At 44.7% G+C, this 10,055-nt stretch overlaps 1 protein-coding gene across 1 annotated transcript in view; it reads left to right on the top strand.

Moving 5' to 3' along the window:
* Positions 1-8,351: 8,351 nt before the first annotated feature.
* Positions 8,352-10,055, top strand: part of LOC109324373 (dual specificity protein phosphatase 13-like) — a 10,570-nt gene continuing 8,866 nt past the window's right edge. Inside the window, exon 1 of the mRNA XM_019556361.1 lies at positions 8,352-8,739. The gene's annotated coding sequence lies outside the window, so the exon portion shown is untranslated. The remainder of the gene's footprint in view (positions 8,740-10,055) is intronic.

The following is a 10,055-nucleotide window of genomic DNA, read 5'->3' as shown; positions in this document are numbered from 1 at the left end:
CGGGTGGCCCTCCTCTGGACCCTTTCAATGTTGTCCACATCCCTCCTGAAATGGGGTGCACAGAACTGAACGCAGTACTCCAGCTGTGGCCTGACCAGTGTCGCATAGAGGGGGAGGATCGATTGTGTCAAATCCAGTCCAAATCCATGAGTCAGTGCAGGCCCAAGCCCGGAAGCTTGGGGTTTGGATGCCCCTAAGTTTCACCTGCCCTCAGCTATACAGCTGCATAAGCAAGCTAGGGAGGAGCCTCCCATTTCCATAAAGTGGACTTTAAGCCCCAACACCTTGGCGGGTACTAAACCACTCCAGAAGAACAGTTATCCCCAGGAATGTTAAGGAAAACTACCTCCATGGACTCAGATTTTTTTTTGTAAATATATATGAAGTTATATATATCTACACTCCGAGTATCACCCCACAAAGAAAACCTTAACCTGTTACAAAAACCTCACCTGCACAGGGCACACACCCATACATGGACCCACTGGCCTCCCAGACCTGTTACAATATCCGCTTTGCACGCTACATACACAAACAAATTCTGGTCTCTCAGACCAGGCAACCCCTTCCTTTCATCCCCACCCCACTTGCAGGGTCACATACATTCATCTGTCGTCCGTGTCACTGTCACTCCAGCTCCTACTGGAGGACCCACTGCTGCTGTCACTGTCCTCAGTTCCATTTGTCTCTCCTCTTCCTCGCTGTCGCTGCCCCCTTCCTGGCTAGGGTGAAGTTGAAAGATCCGGTGCCTTTGTGCCAAGTGGCTTTGGCCGTGTCTGGTCTTGGCCATCGTCCACCACCACTCCTATCTCTTGGAGCATTATCTTTGCCTCAACCCTTACTTCAGGGTCTTTCAGGGCACCCCTTCCTTGGCCTCAGGGCCTCTAAGAGCCAGTCTTTATCAAAGGGGTATCAGAAGACCCCTTAATAACAGGGTCAAAAAAAGGAAAAAAAAACCCATGGCTTTCACCCTTGATCCAGGGCTGTGTCTGGTCTACCCCTTTTTCTTACAGTCTTCACTGTCCCTTGACATGTTCCACTGCCCTTAGCTCTACTAGAGGCTCTCCCTGGTGCCCCAGCTCGGGATCACTGGGCATCCACTGGTGTAGCACCCACTCAGCAGGGGAAGCACCTCCAGAGTCTGTCCCCTGCAGTGCTGTCCTGGCATCTCCCTCAGCACTGGCTTTTATCCTTGCTGGACAGCCTCCAGGGATGATGACATTGGCTTGTGCCAGCTCAAGTCTGAAGTAAGCATGGCTCACATACTGCATGGCCATTTCAAGAGGGCGCATTGTGTCTGCTCCTCCATTGCCTGAAACAGGTAAGTTTGCCCTGGTCTCAAGGCTTTTTATGGAGGGGTGGGCTGTCCCATACCCCGTCCCACTACGGAGGTCCCGCTTCTTCTGGTACTTATCTTCCCAGGACACCCTTCAATAAGTCCAGCCTGGTAATGTTGTGTGAGTTCCTGATACGCTCCACCAGCTGAGCAACATGGGACATTGGGAAGGCGTCAAAAACCGTTATCTCATTTAGCCTTCTATAATCAAAGCATAAATGGAGGGTACCATTGGGTTTTGGGACAGGGACCAGTGGGCTTTGCTACTGACTCTGCAACAGCCCCTTGGTCCAACATCTTCTCAAGTTCCTTGTGCACCTCCTCATTGAGGTGATGGGGCACAAGATACCAGCTCTCTCTTACCACTGTCCCTTTGGGTGTATGAATTTTGTGCTGGATGCCCTGAACCCGTCCGGGCTCATCTTGGAAGACATCTTTAAAGTCCTTCACTAGGGCAATCATTTCCTCCCTTTGTATCATAGTATCATAGCGCTTAGGGTTGGAAGGGACCTAAACAGGTCATCAGGTCCGACCCCCCGACCCAGGCAGGAATAGGTGCCAGGGTCATATCACCCCAGCCAAATATCTGTCCAGCCTCCTCATGAAGACCCCCAAGGTAGGAGAGAGCACCACCTCACTTGAGAGCCCATTCCAGAGCCTGGCAGCCCTGACTGTAAAGTAATGTCTCCTGATATCCAGCCTGAACCTTCTCTCTTTAACAATTTGTGGCCATTATTCCTAGTAACCCTGAATGGTGCCTGGGGGAACAGAGCCCCCCCAATTCTTGCTGATCCCCCCGGTGAGTTTGTAAAAGCAGGGGACCAACTCTACATGTACCTGGTTTTCTGCCCTTATCTTGGGCTCTCCTCTAGTACACCTCTGGAGTCCTAATTCTTCGGCGAATTCTAACCACCTCTTGGGTTACTGCCATTCCCTGAGGAGTTTTACATGATAATTTTTTTTCCCTGAAGGTGCCTAGGGTGGTGTAATTTGTAGTCCATCGGGGCCTGCCCTCCAGTTTTTTCAAAAGGACCCTGCCACATGGTGAAGAGTTTGCTCATGGAGGTCAGTAATAGTACCAGAACCTTATGTCCCCTCTAAACTCCCACTTCTTGGCTCACGTGTCATACCTTCTTTTTGGCATTGCTGTGCGTCTTCAAGGTTTTCGCAGGCCAGATGCTGAGCCACTTGTAAGCGGCACCAAAATTCCTGGTGCTGGCGGTAGGTGTCTGTGGTTCCAACATCCTTCCCTGGTTGCTCCCACTCTTCTTTCAAGACTTGGAGGAGTCCACATGGGCTGTGCCCCTACACAAGCTCAAAGGGAGAATATTTCAATGAATTCTGGGGGGTATCCCTAATTGAGAACAGTAACAAAGGGAGCAAGAGGTCCCATTTACGTTGATCTTGCTGTATACTACAGTGTGACATCCTTTTCAGGTCCTGTTCAACTGCTCCCATTGAACTGGAGTACTACAGGTGGCTGTTCTGAGCCAAGAAAAGTCATGACGAACAATGACTGCGAGTCCTGCTACAGCTCCTTAGAGACCTCATGAATAAGTGGCTGAGGCCCTCCTTGTATGATCAGGATGTTATTGCCAATCAAATCCTCCTTGAGCAACTCCTAGGTGACTTGGAGAACCGCACTCAAAGCTGGGTCCGACGATATTTGCCTCAGAATTGTGAAAAGGCATTGCAATTGGCCTTTGTGGTCTCAGAGGGAAAATATGCCCAAGAGCAGCTGGCCAGGAGCCAAGGGAGCCAAGATTGGTCCCAAAATTAATCCTTGAGGAACTTCACAAGCCAGTTCCTTACCCATCACAGAGTTCTTGCACTAATTCCCATCCTTTCTAGGTTTACAATTAATTTTCCATATGACACAGCATTAAATGTTTTACTGAAAACCAGATAGTTGAGATCTTCTGCTTTTCTTTTGTCTAGAAAATGTTATCTTAACCAAGAAAGGTATCAGTTTAGTCTGGTATGATCTACCTTAGAAAACCTATATTGCTTATTCCATTTTATCCCACATCTTCCATTTACCTCTATGTCTTTAATTATTTTTTCCTTCAAAATTTAGTCCAAATTGCTTTTCAGAACAGACTAATGAATTTGTCACTGTTTGGATTACTTCTTCCAATGATTCAGTATTACCCCAACTTGCCAGGTATATTAGAAATACATGCTACTAGGCCTACAATTTCATGTCCCAATTCTTTCAGAATTCTGGAACAGAGAACTGGATAACCTCCAGTCCAGTCAGTTCCAGCTGGACATTTTCCCTCCTCCCTGTTTGGCTGCACTGATCTCTTTTACTTTGCTTTACCACTACTTCCATTTCAGCATCTTCAGTCCTACCCTGCCATTGCCATGCTTAATTATATTGTCCTTACAGAAAATGGAGACAAAGGTTTCATTTAGTTTTGGGGCCATACCTAGATTATCTTTAATTTATATCTTGCTGCATAATGCTCCCTCTTCTTCCTTCCTTGTTCTGTTCTTATTTATTTAATTTGCATTTGTTTCAGTATCCTTTGCAAAGTCTAATTCAGATTGACTGGGTAATTCTCACTTTATCCCTTCACTTCTTGGTCCCTTGATAGTCCTGGTGCATGAAGCATTTTATTTACCCACTAGCAAAGAAACTTACTGTGGTAGAATTAAAGCAGAGTACAGGTTTCCTTCAACTTATGTGGGTTCTGTATATGCAAATTCACTCTTATGTGATGAGCATTTTTAGACCCATAATTCATTATATGTGAGATAAATTAGCTTTTATATGAATCTATTCCTATCTGTTACATTTTAAAGTGGGTTCACTTTATGTGAATTCAATGTATGCGCCGTTCTTCGGGAACAAATGTACCACATAAATCAAGGGAAACCTGTAACAGTGTCTTCACTTCATGTAATGTTGTTGAAGAGGTCTAAAATCAGATAAACTGTAAACACAAAGTAATCATGATACCATTCAGACTAATCAGGTGAATAAAGAATAGTTAACTGGGACCCAGGAGACCAGATTACTATACTCAGTGTTGATATTGGCTGGCTGGTGGACCTTGAAATCACCTCACTTTCTCTGTGCCTCAAAATAGGGACAACTATCATGTGCTCTTTGAACTCAGTCCCCCCTCAGTCCCTGGAACAGGGCAAAGTGATGTATATCTAGTATAATGGACTATGGGATTTACTGTAAAATTGCTGGGTTAACTGTATTCAAGTTGCAATAATGTTACATACCTCAATTTCTACCTAGCTAACTTATGCAGAGGAGGGGAGAAAACACATCCACCACACATATACACAACTACTGAGATCTGAATAGCTTTGCTGAAACATCAGCAAAGGTGGGTCTCACAGGTGAAACCCAGGAGAGGTTCAGGTGGGATCTAGAGCAATAAACATGACAGTGGGTGCAGCAGGGAAGGACAAACAGGGTGTTGTCTGAAGGTAACATCTGGGGACAAAGAAGCCATTGCACCAGCTTTGGAGCTCAGAAGCATGAACAATGCATGCCCCCAGTGGCTGAGGGGGGACAGCAATGCTGGCGCTGATGGGAGCATGGTGGCAGGAGTGGGAGCATGGCAGTAGTGAGTTGTGAGCTCCTGTAGACACTGCTGGTACTGTCGGTGGCAGGGGGGCGAGTGCCGACTGGGAGGGGGTGGCGGCGCTTTTTCTCAGGGGGTTCACTGCCATGCTCAGGGGGTGCACATGCACCTGTGTGCACCCCCTACGTGTCACCAATGCTCAGAAGTGAGGCAAACTGGAAAGACAACAGTAAAATAGTGTTTGAGGGTGCTTTGGGGTGTGTGGCCTGGACTGGGGACAGAAGAACTGCTTAACCCTTTGGAAGTGACACAGAACATCTGGCTGGGTGGCCTTTGCCTTAACAAATACCTTTATTGAACCAGAGCTCTCTATTTGCTGCTTAGAACTGCTTGCACTCATTCTTCCTCAGTCACTGAAAAATGTCTCTCAGAAATGGAACTAGATGCTAGCTTCTTGAATAAGGACCACAGAGGACCAGGGAGGATGAAGAACTGAAAGACTTAGGTCTCCAAGTAGGAAGGAACCAGGAATTCCCCGCTGTAAAGGTCATGCTTGGATATTTTCAGGGGCAGTCTTGGAGACCAGACAAGAAACCCAAGGCGGGACTCTGTGACTCATGGACCCAGAACTTGTCCCTAACTATAAGCCCCAGGGGGATGTCATTGCACCTTTAGATTTTCAAAGTGCAAATTCTAGCCATGCTTTTTGCTGCAGCTCTAGGAAAGACGATAAAAAAAGAATGATCTAGGCTGGATCTGAACTACTGGGGGATATCCCATGACCTGGGGACTGTTTTCTTCAATGGCCTGGCACAAAGTAGCATCAACAATAAAGAAAATCTAGGCCATAGATTTTTATTTAAGTTTTTGCCATTACTGGTATTTTTCTTTTCTTTGTAGCATCACCATTTAACAAACATTTTCCTAACTGCCAAACTGGCACATAAAAAACTGAAAAAACATCATTTAATATTTACATTTTTTTTAATACCTGTAGAAATTTAATAGACAGTTAGTCATTAGATTGCAAAATTGGAGACCTGTCAGTACCTACTTAAATAAGATGTCTTGTTAAAAGGAAAGGTGTCAAAGCATTTGGTGCTTGATTTAACAGCAGCTTCCAATATAACTCATTCAGTCACTCTGAATTATGTAATTAATGCCATCTGAAGTAACTCAGTTGTTATAACTGGTTTTGACATGTTATGCCAATATTGCTGTGTCATTCTAAGAATGTACAACCAATAATGCATTGCAGATTTCCAAAAAACAATTTTTATTTTTTTTTAATTATGATGGAGTGGAGCCTAATGTTGGAACGAAAGTCATTAATCCATATTGAAGTACTGGTTCAGTGTTAAAGATAGGCTATTTAACCCAAGAAATTCAGATGCAAGGTTCCCATAGCAACCTTAGCTCTCCCTTTACTTGTATTTTATGATAGGGTTTCAATTAGACCTAGCTTGAAAATGGAACTCCTTCTATGAAAAAAATCTTATTTTTAAAACAGATTTATCCCAAGTCAGACTATTAAAAGTAAAAGAATGCGGTATTTTCCCTATACAGAATTTATAGAATAAATTGGGAGAACTGAAATGGAATTTTCAGTTTACTGGATGCTCACCTGAAAGGTCCTTTGCAGGGCAGCCAAAGAACTGTTATTTTGATTTTTTTCAATGAAAAAAATCAACAGTTTTTGGCAAAACTGAAATTTTCCAGTGATCCAAACTAGTGCCTCTGAATTCAAAGTGTATTTTTATATATGCTTTTGTCAAATTACTACCATATTCACCTGAAAACAAGACAACTCTGAATGTAAAAAGACCCCACCCCCCAATAATTAGATTCTACACATGGAAAAATTATAAATTTGTTACAATTTTCCATGTATGGAATCTAATTATTGGAGGATCATTTTAACTTTGCACCCCTCCGCCACACACATACTACTGCCAGGCAGCTGCAGCTCTGGCTCCAGCCCCAGCCCCAACACTGGGTTGGGGCCAGAGCTACACCAGCTGCCTGCTCCTCCTTCCCCCTCCCCTGTGTTCCCCTGCCCCTTTTCCCCCCTCCCGCTGCCTTGTACTCAGTTGTAAAGTGAGACTTTCCCCCCCAGGTTACATGGCAGGGGAAGAAACCTCATTTTCAAATCGAGTAAATATGGTAATATTATTGAAACAGTACAGGAAATTTGAAGTGTTTCTGTCTCCAATAAAAACCAAATGAGTATGCATAGTGACTAAAGTCTCAGCTGAATAAGAAACACATCACTTACAGACCATTCCACAAGAAAAAAGAAATACAGTATTATGCACTCAAAAGTAATGGGACTGTTTATAGGAGAATCTACTTTTCCCTCCAGTAATCTTATAGTCTTATCTGAGAACTATAAGGAACAAATATGATGCATGAGAAATATAGCTGATCCACAAAATCCTTTATTCTTTGTTGATCTGACAAAGTCCAGCTCAGCTAGGTTTTTTAAATAGCATTTGCTAAGTTCAAGCATGTACAGAACAGTACAAACATGCCCTATCAAAATATCCAGCTACAGTTTCATCAGCTGAACATTCTGCTTCCCATAAGTTCACTCTGTGATTCAAAACACAACTGAGGAATGTCAGCATGAATTTCTAGTTCTTAAGAAAGTCATAAATGACTCACAATACAGGCAGACTAATAGAATGGCCACTTAGTTAAGCACACCAACCTATTTCTTCCAACAGTGTATGGGCATGTATACTAAATTGAGAGCTTGACTTGTAAAGTAAAGAAAAAAGCAAGTAATTGGGAAGTAGTCTGAGGTTTCAGGCATTCAGCTGCAGTGAATTCCAGTCAAGGATTTTCTTAATAGAGCACATCCTACAATAAGAGACAGTGGGACCTGTTCAGCCTTCACAAGAGAAGGCTGAGAGGGGACCTGGTGGCCGTCTATAAACTCACTAGTGGGGACCAGAAGGGTTTGGGAGAGACCTTGTTTCCCCTAGCACCATCTGGAGTAACAAGGAATAACAGCCATAAGGTGTTGGAGAGTAGGTTTAGATTAGACATCCGTAAGAACTACTTCACAGTCAGGGCGGCTAGGATCTGGAACCAACTTCCAAGGGAAGTGGTGCTGGCTCCTACCCTGGGGGTCTTTAAGAGGAGGCTTGATGCCTACCTAGTTGGGATCATTTGAGCCCAGTTTTTCCTCCTGCCCAGGCAGGGGGTCAGACTTGAAGATCTACAAGGTCCCTTCCGACCCTACTTCTATGATTCTATGATCCTGTCTCTGCTAGGTCTTCCCACTGACTTGACAGCCACATCTTCCTCAGTAGTGAAGGACACAGACACCTATAAACAAAAATTAAAATTCTAAATTAAGCCCAGAATTGAGCTGGTAATCAGAGGAGGGTACGGAGCACAGGAAAGATATATTTTCATGAACATTAAGAATACTGCATTTATACTTTGCTGTTCAGCAGCTGAATAAGAATGCCCAGCTTTGGAAAGATTGGCCTATACAAGGAAGCCAGAAACTGGGCTGAACAAAAGTTGCAGGTGCATTACTGGATTCCTTAAACCAGCAAATGTCAATAGTCTCCACTTACTTGCCAGAATCACTCCACCAGACTTGAGAAGAGCAATAGCAAGCACAACAGAATACATCCAGCAAACTGAAGATAAAAGGCACCCACTATATATGGCCACATTGCAGCTTCCAGTAGACTAAAATCATGGAAAAGTTTCCTCTCCACAACACAGCCACTGGAAGAAATGCCAACAGCCACATAAAAAAAATGCAGCAGGCATGACTACAGATGACCCAGGAAGGAGTTAGGATGAATATCAAAACTGCCAAACATTTCTCTGAAGGTGAGAGCTTGATTGGGCAAGCTCAAGAAGCTTGAACAGCCTCCAAACAGGGACTAGTAAATTCTTAAAGTTAGCATGCTACTGTGGAAATACTCCAATGACAAAAACACCATGTGCAAATGTAAAGAAAGCTTTCAGACTATAGAACACCTACTGGGGTCTCCCCGTGTATAGAGGAACTATGCATCAATGAGGACCTCACTAAGATTGAGCAATAGTATGTGCCATTATTGGACCCAAATTTGCACATGGTGACAGGATATGAAAAAAATGATTAGCTAGTCTTAGCTCCTTCCTGGGTGCTGGCAATGGCAGTTGGATTATATCTCATAAAATAATGTGTGAAGAAACTAATTTGGACAATGGATTTGCCTTGTCCCTGTTTCAAGGGCAGATTTACCAAAACCAAGTTTATAGACCACTCTCTGCAAAACCACTAGGCGCTCTGGGAGGCGGGGGCATCTATACATGATCCTCTGCACCCCCCCATCCCTCCGAGACCCACTCTAATTAAAGCGTCCAGAGCGTCCCCACACTTCAAAATGGCAGTGAGGGCACTCTATCAAAAGCTTGTCAAATGAGCTTTTGATAAAGTGCCCCCACTGCCATTCTGAAGTGCAGGGACGCTGATACCCGAGACACTGGAGGCTGCTGGAGTGCAGTAATTACCGCACTCCAGCAGACTCAGTTCGCTCTGTAATTATACAGTGCATCTGAGCAGCCTTGCTGTGCATGGATAGGCACCCATGGGAATTAAGAGATACAGTATTTTGCTATAATTTATCCATAGCCTCTGGTAGGTTCCATGGACTGTAAAGTTTGAAGTTTCAGCGGAAGTTCACAGTCTCCTGTCCCTTAGTGATTCCTTTGGAAGGTTCAAACTGGCCTTTTGTTCTTAATCAAGCAGAATTGTTTTTGGAGTCAATGTTATGGGAATTAAATAAGCACCAAGTAAAAACCGAGTAAGGACATGATGGTGTGGGCCTCTAGACAATATTTTTTTTCTTGTAGATCAGGGGTGGGCAGTTATTTGGGCTGGAGGTTTTGGTGAGCCATTGTGGGTTGGGAGGACGTAGAGGGGTAGTGCTGACCCAACCTAGCACAGCAGGGGAGTTTGCTGACCCTGCCTTGGTGGAGGGGGGGCGGGGCAACTGATCCTATCTGGCTCAGGCCCATCTGCCCCACACTCACCCAGTGGCACCAGATGGAGCAGGTGGGCAATATCTCCATGGAGACCAGCCCCTGCAGGCAGGGCACGCTCAGTTGGGTGGATGAAATGGGGCCATGGGAGGGTGGGGGGTGGCGTCCAGGAGCAG

The sequence above is a fragment of the Crocodylus porosus genome, unplaced genomic scaffold (genome assembly GCF_001723895.1).
Source record: "Crocodylus porosus isolate Cpor-Errol unplaced genomic scaffold, CroPor_comp1, whole genome shotgun sequence".
In the NCBI taxonomy this organism is placed as follows: domain Eukaryota; kingdom Metazoa; phylum Chordata; order Crocodylia; family Crocodylidae; genus Crocodylus; species Crocodylus porosus.
The sequence above is the reverse complement of the archived record's forward strand: the minus strand, read 5'-3'. Positions and strand labels throughout refer to the sequence as shown.